This window comes from Narcine bancroftii, chromosome 4 (genome assembly GCF_036971445.1).
Source record: "Narcine bancroftii isolate sNarBan1 chromosome 4, sNarBan1.hap1, whole genome shotgun sequence".
Lineage (NCBI taxonomy): Eukaryota > Metazoa > Chordata > Chondrichthyes > Torpediniformes > Narcinidae > Narcine > Narcine bancroftii.
Genome location: NC_091472.1, coordinates 177605033 through 177623772, shown reverse-complemented (window position 1 = coordinate 177623772; position 18740 = coordinate 177605033). Strand labels below are relative to the sequence as shown.

At 42.4% G+C, this 18740-nt stretch overlaps 1 pseudogene; it reads left to right on the top strand.

Annotated features, from left to right (window-relative positions):
• Window positions 1-7461: 7461 nt before the first annotated feature.
• LOC138762401 (RAD52 motif-containing protein 1-like) lies at window positions 7462-18282 on the top strand (annotated as a pseudogene).
• The last annotated feature ends 458 nt before the right edge of the window (window positions 18283-18740 follow it).

Below are 18740 nucleotides of genomic sequence, written 5' to 3'. Positions count from 1 at the left end.
GCCATCCAGCCCTTTTACAGTATGGGAGTCAATATGTGGAGAATTAAAATCTCCTACTACCACAACCTTGTGTTTCCTCCAGCTGTCTGTTTTCTCTACAGATTTGATCCTCCAGTTCTCACTGACTATTGAACAATCTATAGTACAACCCTATTAGTGTGGTCATACCTTTACCATTCCTCAGCTTCACGCATATAGCCTCAGTAGACAAGCCCTCTGATCTGTCCTGCCTGAGCAAAGCTGTGATATTTTCTCTGATGAGCAATGCCACTCCCCCCTCCTTTCATTCCACCCCATCCCCCTTAATAGGGTGCCCCTTACTTATTGGGTACTTCAACTCCTACACAAAAAAGTGGCCAGGTAACTAGATATGGTGGGAAAGAAGGGGTATGATATGTTTGTGACACTTGGGTGAGGCAATGAGTATAAAACTAAGGAGGTCAGGTTGCAGCTATATAAAACTTTTGTTAGGCTGCACTTAGAATACTGTGTGTAATTCTGGTTGCCCCATTATGGGAAGGCTGTAAAGGCTTTGGAGAGGGTACAGAAGAGGTTTACCAGGATGGTGCCTGGTAATTGGGAGAGATTGGACAAACTTGGGTTATTTTCCCTGTAGTATGGGCAGCTGACAGAGGTGTACAAAATTGAAGGGATTGATAGGATGGAGAGTCAGAACATTTTCCCCCAGGGTCAAGGCATAACACTTGAAGACAGGCATTTAAGGAGCGGATGGGGGGGGGGGGGAGGAGGTTTAAGTGAGATGTGCAGGGCAAATATTTTAAACTGAATGGTCAGTGCCTGGAATGGTCTGCAAGTGGAAGCAGGTACTATAGTCGCATTCAAGAGGCCTCACGAATATGAAGGGGATGGAGGGAAGCAGCAATTTTAGTTTGATTTGGACATTTTCAGCACAGACACATTGGCTGAAGTGTTTGTTTTTGTGCTGTACAGGACTGTTTTATTCTATTCTGCCCTAAAATAGACCATGCTTAATCACGGTGTCTAAGTTAATGGGCACAAAGTGTGATATGATCTTCAGTCATAAATTAGGAACAAATGTCAACTGACATGAACGACTGTTTGGTTTGTAGAAGTTATATATTGATAAATTGATCACCAGTAAATGAATTTGAAGGTAAATTAAATTTGCAATGAATCTCATGAATGCTGAACAACAAAATTGTATTTGTTGGTATTCCAAATGACTATGGATTAAATTGATTGGTGTAGATTTTAACTTTGTGTGATGGCGTATAATGTGAGTTTGTAGTCACATTTTGTATCTCTCCTGTTTTCTTTCGTTCCATTACCTTCAATGGAAATAAGTCAGGAGAGATGTAAAATGAACTGTAATTTTGATTTCGCCCTTTCAAGAACTGCTCCATTGACTCGAGCAGGGATGGGCAATCTTTTTTAAACTCACATACCACCCTAAGTAATCCCTATACCATAAGTGCTCTGTGATTAGTCAGGGATTGCTTAAGGTGATATGTGAGTGGGAATCACTGCTTTAGACTCAAATGTTACTGAAATATTTTGCTTGAGAAAAATTATAATTGGCCCATTTCTTTTGGAGTTATGAAACTGTGCACATAACGAGTCAATAAGGTACAATTAAAACAGTGATGTTTAAACCTTTTTCTTTCCACTCACATATCACTTTAAACAATCCCTTACTAATCACAGAGCACCTTCAGTCGAGAGAATACTTAAGATGGAATGAGAGTTTTTTGGGGGGGACAAAAAAGGGTGCCCATCCCTGGACTAACGGGTGTTTGGTGGAAGTATTCTCAACAACCTGAGAAGCATTCATTTCTCCCAGAGCCATACACTTTGGTTGTAAGCCTTTAAATGAGTTATCATGAAGCTCCAACAACAATCTAATTTTGTCATCTTATCATAGAAAACTGGGAAAAGCAGAGTAAAGAGCATTGGGCCTACAACGTTATTAAGTCCTGCTCAATCTGTGCTGACAAAATTCTGCTTTAACTTGAATCACCTGCAAAATTCCACTCCTTTTAAGTGTAAAAGAGATGATGAAACTTCCTAAGAGAGACAGTGAGAGTCTTACATACACAAATTCAAAATGAAAGGAAATCTGTGCTAATTTATGAATTCACAGTTTCAAATGGATAAAAATAATCTTAATTTGCAACAATTGAGTTCGCCTAACTACACATGGGTGCCTGGTCAATATCTTTGTGTCTGTGATTGTGCCAGATAACAGGCTCCAGCAAACAGCAGTGTCACTTGGGTCCTCTTTAATGCAATGTCTTTGCTGTCATAGTGATGGATGCCCTAGTTTGAAACTGCTGATCCAATCTCTCTGCTGTGCCATTTTCACATAACCTGAGCCCTAATAATAGCTTCATCTTCCCCAACCAATTTAAGAAGTTAGTGTTATGAATTTCAAAGCTTGGTTAAATATCATCTGTTAATTCAGAGAAAATTACATTTGAAATGATAATGTGCTCATTTTGAGAAACCCAGACATGACAAACAAAAACAAGCTGCCGAACAGATTAATCAACTGTATCAAAGAAAGATTCAATTAACCAAGGCCGACCAACCATTTAATCTCTCGTGACAGAAACTTCATGAAGATGCCATGGGTTTTGAAATATAAAATATTGCAGCAAAATTCTAACTATTCTTGTTAATATCAAGCTGTTGCAATTTCTTGTTGAGCATAGGGTTTCTGGGTGATCACCAGCACTCAGCTTCAGGATAATTATAGAACAGTAGCTTTCCAAATTACTGGGTTATGAGGCAATCTTCAAGTGTAATTCAGAATGAAGTGTTAATAAATCAGCTCTGGGGTGTTTAAGAAATTCAAACATAACAAGCTGAATAAACGTTCAGATGCTTTTAAAATACATTCTGACTTTAACTTCATTGAGCTCAATGGAGATGTCAACCACAAGGGCTGCATTGTACTTTTTTCACCCACTAGTCCTAATTAACATCTGCTATTAAACTAAAGCAAAGAATGTTATTTGTAAATTTAGATGTGTCGCTCTTTTCTGAATTCTTTCATTTCAAGAGGTTTGTATTTCCCATTTTTATTGTTCTTTCCCCAAATGCTCTGACCTTGTCTGCTTTTTGGCTCCATGGAAGGGAATGGTGTTTTTCTCCCACTTGCATTCTGCTTGTTGTTAAGCATTGGCAGGTGCATCAATGACGGGTGATGTAATTATTGGACTTGATGCTGTCCTCACCAACTTGAATGCCCATGGATTTTCCAGCAGAGGTCACTGTAAAGAGCTGAAACCTAAATGATCTATTCTTTCCCGCTTTCTGGAAACCATTATACCACAGTGTTTATCACCCAACTTATCAAGAGAGACCAAACAGGAATTTTTAAAGCAAGGCTATTGGATCAAATGTCGATGTTGCTGGCAAGGGTGACATTTATTGGACTGATGGGCTTTCTTCTGTGGGTGAATAGAGTATCTCTACAATGCTATTGGGAAATCATTCCCTGGGTTGTCACTCAACCAGCACGTCAGTCATATTTGAGTTTGATCTCATCAAAAGTCCTGTATAGGAAAAGCAAAGAGGAGTTCTGAACAGGTTCAGGCCAATGTGACAGAATCGTCAAGATGATTAAAAAAAAAATCCAAATGGTCCATGGAAAAGTGACAAGGTAAAATAGAAAGATATGGCCTGTTGGGAGAAATGATGTTGCACTCATCTTTAAGTGAATGAAGGACACAGAGTTGTGGGTTCAGGAGCAGATCTTACTCTTTTTGTGATACATATTGATGATTTAATAATGGACCACACTATTGAAGAGTTTAATAATGGACCACACTATTGAAGAGTTTAATAATGGACCACACTATTGAAGAGTTTAATAATGGACCACACTATTGAAGAGTTTAATAATGGACCACACTATTGAAGAGTTTCTGATGTCATAAAAGAATGTCAGAGCAGTCAATAGTGAAAGTTCTGGTCTTCAGGAAGATGTTGATTGAGGCATATAAAATAACAAGAGGCAAGGATGGAACATTTTTTCCAATGGAACAGGGTCAAAAACAAGAAGGCAGAGATTTAAAGTGAGAGGAAAACCTGAGAAGTACAATTTTTTGTGGTTCACCCTGCAAGATGAGAATGGGAGAATTGGATACAACCTCTACATGAACAATATTTTGTTCATGACAGACATCTGCCTCTACATCAGTTAGGCAAGGAAGATGTCGACCTAATGGGTGAGAACGGAGGGGCTTAAGGACCCATTGTTGTGCTGCACAACTTGACTCTATGAACGTTTGGTGGATGCAGAAGTGAACATTTGAATCATCCAAACACGCAAGAAGAAATGCATTTTGGAAGAGCTAACAGTACAAGGGAATAGATGTGCAAAGTAATAAGGCAGCTAAGAAAGGTTAAGATGTAATTATTTAGCTTTATTAACCAAGATACAGGGAGACTGTGTTAGAACTGTGTTCTCTTTGGCTTGGCTTCGCGGACGAAGATTTATGGAGGGGGTAAATGTCCACGTCAGCTGCAGGCTCGTTTGTGGCTGACAAGTCCGATGCGGGACAGGCAGACACGGTTGCAGCGGTTGCAGGGGAAAATTGGTTGGTTGGGGTTGGGTGTTGGGTTTTTCCTCCTTTGCCTTTTGTCAGTGAGGTGGGCTCTGTGGTCTTCTTCAAAGGAGGTTGCTGCCCGCCAAACTGTGAGGCGCCAAGATGCACGGTTTGAGGTGATATCAGCCCACTGGCGGTGGTCAATGTGGCAGGCACCAAGAGATTTCTTTAGGCAGTCCTTGTACCTCTTCTTTGCTGCACCTCTGTCACGGTGGCCAGTGGAGAGCTCGCCATATAACATGATCTTGGGAAGGCGATGGTTCTCCATTCTGGAGACGTGACCCACCCAGCGCAGCTGGATCTTCAGCAGCGTGGACTCGATGCTGTCGACCTCTGCCATCTCGAGTACTTCGACATTAGGGATGAAAGCACTCCAAGAACTGTGTACAATACGAGTTAAGACACAGTCATAGTATTGTTTACTCTCTCCACAGTTGCTGCTTGGACTTGTGGAATATTTTCAATCTATTTTATTTCCGATCTCCAGTGTCTGTATTACATTGCCGTAAAATTCCTGCATCCACTTCCAGTTTCTACACGACAGGAAGGACATCATAGAAATTAGAAAGGGGCCGATAAGCTATAGCTGTAGAATGAAAGTTAAATGGATATTCTCAGCTGGGACAAAAATTAAAAGAAGCTGGGGGATACTTAGCAGATCAGGCAGCAACTGCAAAGAGAAACAATTACATTTAATGTAGGATCATTGACCTGAAATATTAAGAGCTATCCACAAGAATCAGCACTGGTCCCTCAACATTTACAATCCAACTATATTTACATGGCTGAACGGACAGAATATTTGCTGATGATACAAAAGTACGAGAGAGAGAAAAAAAAGAGGCTTTTAGATGGTCAGTGTCTGCAAAAGAGAATACAAGCAGTGAATGTGCAAGAAGCTGGAATAGAGAGTGCAATTTAAGAAAATGTGAGGTATTTGCAGAAAAAGTAGGATTAAAAAAAAAAAGTAAACATAAATGAACACAAAGTGATCAATTAGAAATGAAAACTTTGCTCCATTATTTCACTTCCTCGGGCACTGAAACGAATTGCAGCTACACCTCAAGCTGAGGTTAATTATCTTGTCACAGACTAGAATTCAAATCTGAGACCACCTTGGTCTTATGATTCATCCGCTCTCTTAAATCACTGTGTCTTTATCAGTATGACATTGTTCTAAAGTTAACATTTTCTGGGTAACCAAGTTATTCATAATGTGGTATGCTATTTAAAACATTTATTTACAAAACAGGATAATGTCCAAAAAAAAATAACTTGCGTTGGTACTTACTGAGGGTCCCCGTACATATCTTTGGCTTGGCTTCGCGGACGAAGATTTATGGAGGGGGTAAACGTCCACGTCAGCTGCAGGCTCGTTTGTGGCTGACGAGTCCGATGCGGGACATGCAAGAAGGTTAAAAGCATTTTCCGATATTGTTCCTGGTTTCGAGATGGATGTATTTAATACTTTGCATTTATTGAATGTTTAATACAGCCATTTCTTAGAACATAGAAAATAAATTGTGCAACTAATCATAATGATCTGACATCACCAGCAACCAGGACTCAAATCCTGCTCTGTTCGGAGTTTGTATGTTCTTCGCGTGCCTGCTCCAGTTGCCTCATGTACCAAAGATGTATGAGTTGAGTAAATTAATTGGTCACATGGGTGTATTGGAGTGGTGCAGGCTGGAAGAACCTGTTGCTGTGCTGTATCTTTAAAAATAATTTTATAGTCCTGTAATCTAATATTAGCTATAATTTTGTACTTCCATATAATGGATCAATTTAAAACAACAGATAAATCTTTGAGTTATTATTATGTCTAAAATCCAACAAAATTCAATGATAATTTGTCAGTGAAAGCAAAAATGGTTCATTATGCAGTGAAGCTGAAAAGATGTTCCCAAAGATCTCCCGTGTAAAAGCCTCTGAAAGAAGGAAAATATCATCTGCAAAAGAAAATCAATTTACCCCCACTGAAGCAATATGGGCAGGAAGAGCAAGAATCAGGTGACGGAAGATCAAGACCAGCCATAAACTATGGAAATATCGAATGAAAATTCACTCGACACTGGTGACCTACAGGCTCCCTCATTACTAGCGGGCCTAGCGTGGAAGGCATGAAGGTAAAGCCTGCGATGTTGGGCTCGCCCGACCAAGATATCCTGGCAGTGGTGTGCTCGCTGGCGACCCAGATTGGAAGTCTGGAACAGCAACTAGACACCAAACTAAAAGTTGTCTCAGAGGGCCTGCTTAACCTGCGAACCTCAATCGAGACCCTGATGAATTGAGTCGGGGCCTTGGAAGAAAAGATGGAGGATGTCCAGGACAGACAAGAAAGACTGGAGAGCACTTGGTTCGGCTGGGAGTTGGAGGAGGAGCTTAGAGAGAGTCAGGCTGTGAGTCAGAGGAGGAGGAGGAGCTTGCTGAAAGAGAGTCAAAGGAGGAGGAGCTTGCTGAAAGTGAGGAGAAGGTAAGCTATTAAACTCGGGGGCTTATCACGGCTTGGGCCTACTTGGTTCGGCTGGGAGTCGGAGGAGGAACTTGGAGAGAGTCGGGCTCTGAGTCAGAGGAGGAGGAGCTTGCTGAAAGTGACAGGGTCAATTGGTCAAGGGGCCAATAAAAGGAGTGAAAGGGGAGGGAACGGCCAGCGAGGAGTGGAGCAGTGAAGGAGTGAGACTTCCTGGCTTTGGCTTATCAGGCTTCGGCGAAAGCAGGCAAGGAGAAAAGGTAAGCTGAGTTATTTGCCTTCGTATTCAGAGTCATGCCAATAGGGTTAGTGCTCTGTACTGGGTGTCAGATGTGGGAACAATGGGTGACATCCACCCTCCCAAATGCCCACATCTGCACCAGGTGTACCGAGATGCAGTTACTAAGGGAGCGAATTAGGGATATGGAGTTGCAGATTAATGACCTGCGGCTTGAAAGGGAGAGTGAGGAGTTAATCGACTCAACTTTCAGGGCGATAAATACTCCAGAACCCATGTCAGGTAAGTGGGAAACCGTCAAGGGGGGAAAGCAAAAAGCAAGAAAAAAGGAGAGCACACCAGTGACTATCCCACTCAGCAACAGTTATGTTGTGTTAGATTCTGTTGAGGGAGCTGACCGGACAGAAGATGGCCATGTGCACCAGGTCAATGGCAATGAGCCTGGCAGAGTGGTGCAAAAGAAAGGGAAAAGGAGAAATGCAGTAGTTATTGGGGACTCCATTGTCAGGGGTACAAACAGGAGGTTCTGTGAGCCAGATAAGTATACCCGCATGGTGTGCTGCCTCCCTGGTGCAAGGGTACGAGATATCACAAATCGGGTCCAAAATATTCTGAGAGGAGAGGGAGAGCAGCCTGATGTCTTGGTACATGTGGGTACAAACAACATTGACAAGAAAAGGGAGGAGGTAATGAAAAGGTATTACAGTGAGCTGGGACAAAAGCTGAAAGACAGGAACACTAGGGTGGTGATCTCGGGATTACTACCTGTTCCAAATGCAAGTGATGAAAAGAATGTAAGGATAAGGAAAATGAACGTGTGGCTGAGGGGCTGGTGTACAAGGCAAGGATTTGGCTTCTTGGATCATTGGGATCTCTTTTGGGGAAGGCATGATCTTTACAAGAGGGACGGGTTGCACCTAAATCCAAAAGGTGTCAACATTTTGGCAAGTATGTTTGGTACAGCAATGGGGCAAGGTTTAAACTAATTTGGCAGGGGTATGGGAACCTGAGTGATAGGGAAAAGGATAGGGAAGATAAAGTAATGGCCAGGAAAAGTAAAATAGGAAAAGTAATGTTGGGAGGAGAAAGTAAAAAATCAGATGCTGCAGTGAGTTTTCGGGTCAATGATAGTCTTAAGAAAATTTCAAAGAAAAATAATGGGCAGAAAAATCAAAAGAAAAGGTTACAGAAGTCACTAGATATTAAAAGGACAAAGACCATAAGGGCACTTTATCTGAATGCCCACACTATTAGAAATAAGGTTAGTGAACTTGAGGCGCAAATCGGTACCCATGCCTATGATTTGGTAGCCATCACGGAAACATGGCTATAAGGTGACCCTAAATGGGAATTAAACTTTCAAGGGTATCAGGTGGTGCAAAGAGATAGACAGGATGGTAAGGGAGGTGGAGTTGCACTCTTAATCAAAGATGAGCTCCAGGCAGTAGTGAGGGATGATGTAAGATCTAAAGAGCATAATGTTGAGTCCATTTGGGTAGAGATAAAGAATAACAAAGGGAAAAAATTATTGGTGGGTGTTATCTATCGCCCACCAAATAACAATAGTTTAGTGGCACAGGAAATAAATAGAGAGATAAGTGAGGCATGTAATAATGATACGGCAGTAGTCATGGGGGACTTTAACTTCCACATAGATTGGGAAAATCAAGTTGGTCATGGGAGTCTGGAAGAGGACTTCATAGAATGCATCTGTGATAGCTTTCTTAAGCAGTTTGTTAAGGAACCAACAAGAGAAAATACTCTCCTGGATCTACTGTTGTGCAATGAGATAGGTAGAGCAAATGATGTAATAGTCAGAGACCATCTGGGAAATAGCGATCATAGTATGATTGAATTTCTCATTCAGATGGAAGGGGAAATAGTTAGATCTAAAACTAATATATTATGCTTAAACAGGGGTGACTACCATAGGATGAGGGAGGAATTGGGCAGTGGACTGGGAGCACAGGCTAATTGATGAAACAGTTGAGGAACAGTGGAAGATTTTCAAAGAAATATTTTGTAATGCTCAACAAAAATATATTCCGGTCAGGAAAAAGGGCAGCAAGGGAGGGAAAAATCAACCGTGGTTAACAAAGGAAATAAAGGAGAGTATAAAATTGAAGGCGCAGGTGTACAAAGTTGCAAAGAGCAGTGGGAAACTGGAAGATTAGGATAACTTTAAGAGACAACAAGGGGTTACAAAGCAGATAATAAGAAATGGGAAAAAGGATTATGAAAGTAAATTGGCACAAAATATAAAAAGAGAAAGCAAAATATTTTATAAATATATAAAACGGAAGAGGGTGGCTAGAGTTAACATAGGACCCTTGGAGAATGAGAAAGGAAAACTGGTAGCAAAAAATGAGGAAATGGCCGAGGCATTGAACAAATATTTTGTGTCAGTCTTCACGGTGGAAGACACGTCCAGCATGCCCAAGTGCGGAGTTAAGGATGCAAATGTTGGGGAGGGCCTTGATAAAATAGTTGTTGCAAAGGAAGTAGTGATGGAGAAACTAATGGGACTAAAGCCAGACAAATCACCTGTTCCTGATGATATGCATCCAAGGGTTCTGAAGGAAATGACAGAAGTTATAGTTGATGCATTGGTGGTCATATACCAAACTTCCTTGGATTCTGGGCAGGTCCCGGCAGACTGGAAGACAGCAAATGTCACGCCACTTTTTAAGAAGGGATGTAGGCAGAAGACTGGAAATTATCGGCCAATTCACTTGACGACTGTAGTTGGAAAAATGCTTGAAGCCGTCATTAAAGATGAAATAGTGAAACTTTTGGAACGTAAGGGTTCAATCAGGCAGATGCAGCATGGTTTTAGAAAGGGAAGATCTTGTTTGACAAACTTGTTAGGATTGTTTGAGGATATAATGGGTGCATTGGATAGAGGGGAACAGGTTGATGTTGTATATTTGCATTTCCAGAAAACGTTTGATAAGGTGCCGCACAAAGACTTATCAGTAAGTTACAGCAAAGTGAAGTCCAGGGAAGTATATTGGCCTGGATTGAAAATTGGTTGTCTGACAGGAAGCAGAGAGTCAGGATAAATAGGAGTTTTTCAGGTTGGCAGAGAGTGTTAGGCCCACAACTGTTCATCATTTACATTGATGACTTGGAGAAGGGGACAAAATGTGGTGTAGGCAAGTTTGCGGATGACACCAAATTGAGTGGAAGAGCAAATTGTAATGAGGATGTGGAGAGTCTGCAGAGGGATATAGTTAAGCTGGATGAGTGGGCAAAGGTCTGGCAGATGGAGTACAATGTTAGTAAGTGTGAGGTTATCCACTTTGGCAAGAAAATGAAAGAGCTGAATATTATTTAAAGGGTGAAAAACTACAGCATGGTGTTGTGCAGAGGGACTTGGGAGTGCTTGTGCATGAATCGCAAAAAGTTAGGTTGCAGGTGCAGCAGGTTATTAAGAAGGCAAATGAAATGTTGGCCTTCGTCGCTAGAGGAATTGAATTCAGGAGTAGGGAGGTAATGTTGCAATTGTACAAGGTACTGGTGAGACCGCACCTGGAGTACTGTGTCCAGTTCTGGTCTCCATATTTGAGGAAGGATATACTGGCTTTGGAGACGGTCCAGAGGAGGTTTACTAGGTTGATCCCTGGGATGAAGGGGTTGACTTATGATGAAAGATTAAATTGTCTAGGATTGTATCGCTCGAGTTCAGAAGAATTAGAGGAGATCTTATCGAAACATGTAGGATTAAGAAGGGTATGGATAGGATAGATGTAGGTTTTTTGAGCTGGCCGGGGAAACTAAAACCAGAGGACACAGTCTCAAGATTCGGGGAAGTAAATTTAGGACAGAGATGAGGAAAAATAGTTTTTCCCAGAGAGTAGTGAATGTTTGGAATTCTCTAACCAGGGAAGTGGTTGAGGCTGCTTCATTAAACATATTTAAAATTCGGTTAGATAAATTTTTACATGATAGAGGAATTAGGGGATGTGGGGAGAAGGCAGGTAGGTGGAGTTAGGTCATAAATTAGATCAGCCATGATCGTATTGAATGGCAGAGCAGGCTCGATGGGCCATTTTTGGCCTACTCCTGTTCCTACTTCCTATGTTCCTAGCACAGCCAACGTGTGGGTCATCAAATAAAAACTAACCGATAAGTTGGAATAACTGGAAAATTATAATCAGCGCAATAATATTAGACTATTGAGGCTGAAAGTGGGGGAGGAAGGGAAGGACCCAGTGGAGTTCTTCCAACATTGGATCCCAGAAGTGTTGGGGAGAGAATAATTCAGTGGCCCACTAGCCATAGAAAAGGCCCATTGGACATTCGGCCCCTGCCCCACCCCAAATCAACAACTGAGGCCGGTTCTGATACAGTTTATTAGTAGCTGGGACCAGGAAATGGTGCAATGGTGCAAAGGGCAGCGGTGACCCAATCAAGGGAGACAGGAATTTCTAGGGGCCGGGGGGGGGGGGGCAGAGAAGATTGATGTTCTTCCCCGACCTCAGCTCTGCGCTGCTTAAACAAAGAAAAGAATTTGACCAAGTCGAGAAACAAAAAAAAATTTAATATGCAATGCTGTTCCCAGCCACCCTAAAGGTTATGGTGCCTGGAGGGGAGAGGAAGCATTTCAAGGAACCGCGGGAAGCTATGTGATGTGCCTGAGAGCTACTGGAAAGTGTGTAAGCCTACAAAACACAGGCTAAATTAAGCCCTCTTAAGAAACTAGGGATGGAATGCCTAAGTAACTGAGACAAAGGGGGCTCATTACACCCATTATAGTTCTACAACTCGGTTGAGGATGGAGATCTTGTCACTGAGGAGGACTTTGCCGTCTGAGCTGCGCAGCGGGCTTTGGACTTGGGGTGAGGGGCCGTACACAGCCTTTAGAGCCTCGTAAGCGCTCAGTCCAAGAATCCGCCCTGCTCCAGCTCCCTTAACAGCCCCTAAGGCTAGAGCTGGATGAGGTCCTCACCCGGGAAGAGACATATAAGGCAATTGAACAACTGAAAAGTGGCAAAGCAGCAGGTATGGATGGAATCCCCCCCAGAGGTCTGGAAGGCTGGCGGCAAAACTCTGCATGCCAAACATCATGAGTTTTTCAAGCTCTGCTGGGACCAAGGAAAGCTGCCTCAGGACCTTCATGATGCCATCATCACCCTGTACAAAAACAAAGGTGAGAAATCAGACTGCTCAAACTACAGGGGAATCACGCTGCTCTCCATTGCAGGCAAAATCTTCGCTAGGATTCTCCTAAATAGAATAATACCTAGTGTCGCCGAGAATGATCTCCCAGAATCACAGTGCGGCTTTCGCGCAAACAGAGGAACTACTGACATGGTCTTTGCCCTCAGACAGCTCCAAGAAAAGTGCAGAGAACAGAACAAAGGACTCTACATCACCTTTGTTGACCTCACCAAAGCCTTCGACACTGTGAGCAGGAAAGGGCTTTGGCAAATACTAGAGCGCCTCGGATACCCCCAAAGTTCCTCAACATGGTTATCCAACTGCACGAAAACCAACAAGGTCGGGTCAGATACAGCAATGAGCTCTCTGAACCCTTCTCCATTAACAATGGCGTGAAGCAAGGCTGTGTTCTCGCACCAACCCTCTTTTCAATCTTCTTCAGCATGATGCTGAAACAAGCCATGAAAGACCTCAACAATGAAGACGCTGTTTACATCCGGTACCGCATGGATGGCAGTCTCTTCAATCTGAGGCACCTGCAAGCTCACACCAAGACACAAGAGCAACTTGTCTGTGAACTACTCTCTGCAGACGATGCCGCTTTAGTTGCCCATTCAGAGCCAGCTCTTCAGCGCTTGACGTCCTGTTTTGCGGAAACTGCCAAAATGTTTGGCCTGGAAGTCAGCCTGAAGAAAACTGAGGTCCTCCATCAGCCAGCTCCCCACCATGACTACCAGCCCTTCCCACATCTCCATAGGGCACACAAAACTCAAAACGGTCAACCAGTTTACCTATCTCGCTGCACCATTTCATCGGATGCAAGCATCGACGAGATAGACAACAGACTCGCCAAGGCAAATAGCTCCTTTGGAAGACTACACAAGAGTCTGGAAAAACAACCAACTGAGAAACCTCACAAAGATTAGCGTATACAGAGCTGTTGTCATACCCACACTCCTGTTCGGCTCCAAATCATGGGTCTTCTACCGGCATCACCTACGGCTCCTAGAACACTTCCACCAGCGTTGTCTCCGCTCCATCCTCAACATTCATTGGAGCGACTTCATCCCTAACATCTAAGTACTCGAGATGGCAGAGGCCGACAACATCGAATCCACGCTGCTGAAGATCCAACTGCACTGGGTAGGTCACGTCTCCAGAATTGAGGACCATCGCCTTCCCAAGATCAAGTTATATGGCGAGCTCTCCACTGGCCACCGTGACAGAGGTGCACCAAAGAAGAGGTACAAGGTCTGCCTAAAGAAATCTCTTGGTGTCTGCCATATTGACCACTGCCAGTGGGCTGATATCACCTCAAACCGTGCATCTTTGCGCCTCACAGTTTGGCGGGCAGCAACCTCCTTTGAAGAAGACCGCAGAGCCCACCTCACTGACAAAAGACAAAGGAGGAAAAACCCAACACCCAACCCCAACCCACCAATTTTCCCTTGTAACCGCTGCAACCGTGTCTGCCTGTCCCACATCGGACTTGTCAGCTACAAACGAGCCTGCAGCTGACGTGGACATTACCCCTCCATAAATCTTCGTCCGCGAAGCCAAGCCAAAGAAAAGAGTTCTACAACTATTGACTCATTTTTAAAAAAAAAAACAATTAACACAATTATGGACATTGCTGGACAGAGTAACCGGGGTTTGATAAAGTTCTATAATGATTGGAGGGAATGGAGAATTATATATTTTTACTTGTTTTTTTTTAATCTGTAAATGGGAAAAATATGGGAGCTTGAGGCGGAAGATACTATGCAAGGTGGCAGTGCATATCGAGCAAGAAAGATGGAACACAAGTAGACTCATAATAGGAGGGGAAATGGAGCAGGAGTAGAGGAGAAGTGCCAAAACAGAAGATGAGAATATTTTTGATGCTTTGTTTGTGAACATCGATATACAGGGTTTTTAAGGTTTATTTTGTTTTATTTAGACTAGTTTATGGGGAGAAGGGGGAAGGGATTGTGCTTTTGTGTCTATCTTCACTTTTTTTCTGCCTGGTATGGATGTCGACATGGAGAGACTGAACAGCAGAAAGGCACAGCAAAGGAGCCATTCAAGGCTATCGAACGAGGGTGCTGTGAAGGTGAAAAGATATATAAACACAAATGAATATTTAACAGTATTAATGTGAATGGCTTAAACAGCCCCATAAAAAGGAGGAAGGTCCTGGCACACCTTAAACAAGAAACTGAAAGCAGATATAATATTTTTACAGGAAATACATTTGATGAAAAAGGAGCATGATAAACTTGTAAGGGACCAGATGGGGCAGGTAATCTCCTTCTCCTGAACTTCCAAAGCTAAGGGGGTAGCCATTTTAATACATAAAAGAGTTCTGGTGGTGGTGATGATACAGGCCTGGCTGGGAGATTTGTAATGGTGTACTGCCAACTATACTCAGAACCATGGACACTACTAAACCTCTATGCACCAAACTTTGATGATGAGCAGTTCATGCAAAATGCTTTTGTAAGGGCGGTAGAGGGTAAACAGAATACATAGATGGGTGGAGTTCTAAATTTTTGCCTGGACCCCATTCTAGATAAAGCAACAAAGACATTGGTGAGATCTAAAGTGGCAAAAACCACTCTGGCCTTAATGAAAGAATTAAACTTGATAGACATACTGAGACAGAGGAACCCACAGGCCAGGGACTATTCCTTCTACTCAAAACTCCATGATTCTCACACCAAAATTGAATACTTTTTGATGTCTGCCCGATTGGAGAGCAGAGTCCTTGAGTTGGAATATTTAGCAAGGCTAGTATCAGATCACTCACCACTAACTCTACAGATAACAATGTCTGAAAAGCAGGCAAATGCATAGATATGGCGCCTTAATGCTACATTGTTGAGAAATCCAGACTTCTGCTCCTTTGCAAGAGGACAAATTGCCCTGTTCTGTGAAACAAACTACCCCTCAATGGATAACAAATTTTTACTCTGGAATACAGTAAAGGCCTACCTAAGGGGGCTAATAATTTCATACATTAATAGTATTTTGTTTAAACACCTAAGATAGCTGGAGACACTGGAACAGGAGATCACAAAATGGGAAAAAGAATACCAAAATTTGGGATAAAATGAGAAATATCTGGAATTGCAAAATAAGAAGTTTAAATATAACACTGCAAACATACAAAGTGGAAAAAATGCTCTTGTGATCCAAGCAAAGATATTACGAATAAGGTAGAAAAAACACAAAATATTGGCATGGCAACTAACAGCAGAGGAAACTGAGGATAATTAATGCGGGTCAATCGGGGCCGGACTAGATAACACACAATCCAAGAGAAATTAATGACACCTTAAAAATCTATTATGAGAAATTGTATACATCTGAGGCACCAAGATATATGAATAAAATTGAATAAAATCCTGGCGAGGATTGAGCTGCCGTGACTGGTCCAAGAAGACCAGATGGAATTAGATGCCCCAGTCTCTAATGCAGAAATTGAACAGGCCTTGGGAACCTTTCGAACAAACAAGTCTCTGGGAGAGGATGGCTTCCCCCTCAGAATTAAAGAAATTTAAAGATTTACTGACTCCATTGTTAATGGGGGTAGTGAGCCAGGCGGCAGAGACGCAGACTCTCCCGGAGTCTTTTTCAACAGCCATGGTTGTGGTGATACCTTTTTTTAAAAAAGAGGAACCCAACAAAGCCATCTTCATACAGACCCATATCATTATTAAATACAGACTACAAAATAATGGACATGGGACTTGCCAACAGTTTGGGTCAATATCTCCCTAAACTGATAGATACAGACCAAGTGGGCTTCATTATGAAAAGACACTCCCCCAATAACTTAAATAAACTATTCAGCATTATACATGTGGCACAGACAAAACAAGATCCAAGCATTAGAGTCTTGCTAGGTGCAGAAAAGGTCTTTGATCAGCTAGAATGTCCTTTCCTCTTTTAAAGTTCTGGAAAAATTTAGAATGGGACAAACGTTTGTTAACTGGATAAAAACACAGAGGAATCATATACAAGTAAACTACTGGTTGACATTGACATGCTCTGTAACAACCAATAATGTGGTCTCCAGTTTAATAATGAAAAATCAAAATAAAATATTTTTAAAATATTTATTATTCAACGCTGAGTGCCAACACAGCACAGAAAGTTACAAACGACCAGTGTTTATTTCAAGAGTCCGCCTTGAAGGTTCAAATGTGCACAAAGCAGCGATCGATGGCAGAGTTTCGAGAGAACCAAACAATATTAAATGCCAGGAATTGGCTAATTACTTCCTTGGTTCCAATAAATGGTCCAGTCACATAATTGTGCTTGAAAATCTCTTCATCCTACTGACGTGTCAAATGCTGGGTTTTGGACACATATTCGTGCTGTCACTGAACAGGCAATTATCTTTGCAGACTGCCATGGAGCTCTTCTCCTGAGTCTCCCGCTGCCTTCTCCCAACCTAGAACATCCATTTCTAACTCCTGCCCAAGCAGGACTGCCAAGGCAGACCCAGTGATTCAGGCTGCCCTTGCTCAGTAGAGCATGATGTACAGGGTCGCTACAGAAGATTTCTGATACAGATGGATGTGAAGAGAACTCACAAGAAATGGTGCAGGTACTGAGAAAATACCTTTGCATTATGGAAGTTAAATTCAAACATTATGATGTGTGTTGCAGAAGTATTGGGATTTCTGAGACATCTGAAACCCAAGATGCCACAGATCCATTAAATTGTGCATTGATGCCTGGAAGGACTCAAAAAAAAACTGCAGTTATATCAGATGCATTCCAGAAGATGGTCCTTGTTGTTCTAGGTAATGGGAAGGCTGCCCTACAGTGGAGCTTAGAACACAGTGTAACGGACCAATTCACAGCTGCAGGTAAATAAAATTTCATGGAGTCAGTTTGAATACAATAGTCAGGAAGAAATCCTCTCAGATCTCAGTTTTAACATGGATTTAATCGAATTAATTGGAATGAGAAAATCTTGGTCTATGGAATCAACCTTCTATTTTGTGTAAAGTGATCCAAAATATCAAGTTGTTTCTATAAACTAAAAAAAAACACTGATTCACTGGACTTGATCTGAAAACTTGCCTTTGGAATTGTGGTGTTGAGTGGGTTCATTTAAAAAAAATCCGAGCAATCAGTGGTTGACAACTAACTACAGTTGGTGCTGCAGCATGGCCATTTTTCCTTAAGTAAGGATGGTGCTGGTTAAACTTTGAGCCTCATGAAGATTTAAAACTAACATTATGTTTAGCCAAAAGAAGCATGAAAGAACAAACTGCAGCACTTTCTGGCCCTTGAACTCGAATGATTGTTGAGTCAACATTGGGTCAGCACAGTTACAGTGGAGGTTATTGCAATGATGTTAGTGCCAGCGACCAGAGTTCAAATCCTGCGCTGACTTAAGAAATTTGTACATTCTCCCTGTATCTGCATGGGTTTCTTCTAGGGGCACTGATTTCCTCCCACCATTGAAAACTTACTGAGGGTTAAATGGATGCAATCAGGCAGCTTAAGGCCCAAAAGGGCCTGTTACCATTCAGTGTGACTCTTTAAAAAAAATTTGGAGAACTAAAAAGGTTTACATTCAATCCAATGTGTTTATTGTAGATGGTATTTTACTATAACTGGGCGATGAAGCTGGTATTTTCATAACTCTGGTACATTGCTTTGCATGTGTGCCAGGAACAAGAGCTAAAAAGATCATTTGTGGAGAGACACATTATGACAGCGCTGCTCTGCTGGGAACATGGCTTGAACCCTTAGTTATCCACAGTAGAGAATCACCCATGGCTCTGTGTAATGGAAATGCTTGTATGGTTTGATTTTTGGTAGGTTGGTTGAGTGGCATGGCCCTCACTAGTGCAATGTGGAGCTCAGGACTGCACCATGATCAGTAGAATGAGTGCAGGCCATTGCTGGGGTTTGCAGCATCTGCTTTGTGATAGACCTGCCAGCTCCTAGTCTCATTTGTCATGATCTTCAAGAGCTGTGCGGCCAAATACAAGGAGATAACCGTTGCTGGGCATCCAACAGATGATGGGGGAAGAGACCAGAGTCTTCAAAGTGTGTCCGTGCAGGGAGTGGGTGTTGGCAGTTGCATACTGGTGGGAGGGGGTGCAGTCCTGAGTCCAACATCCCAGGGGCAAGTGGCAACATGACTCGCCCTCTCCCTCACAACCAGTTTCTCCAAGCCAAGAGATGATTTGTTCCACGTTTGTGTTGCAGCTGAGGGGCCAGGGTTTCGTGTCAAATTCGCAACATGAGGGAGGACAGAGATTTG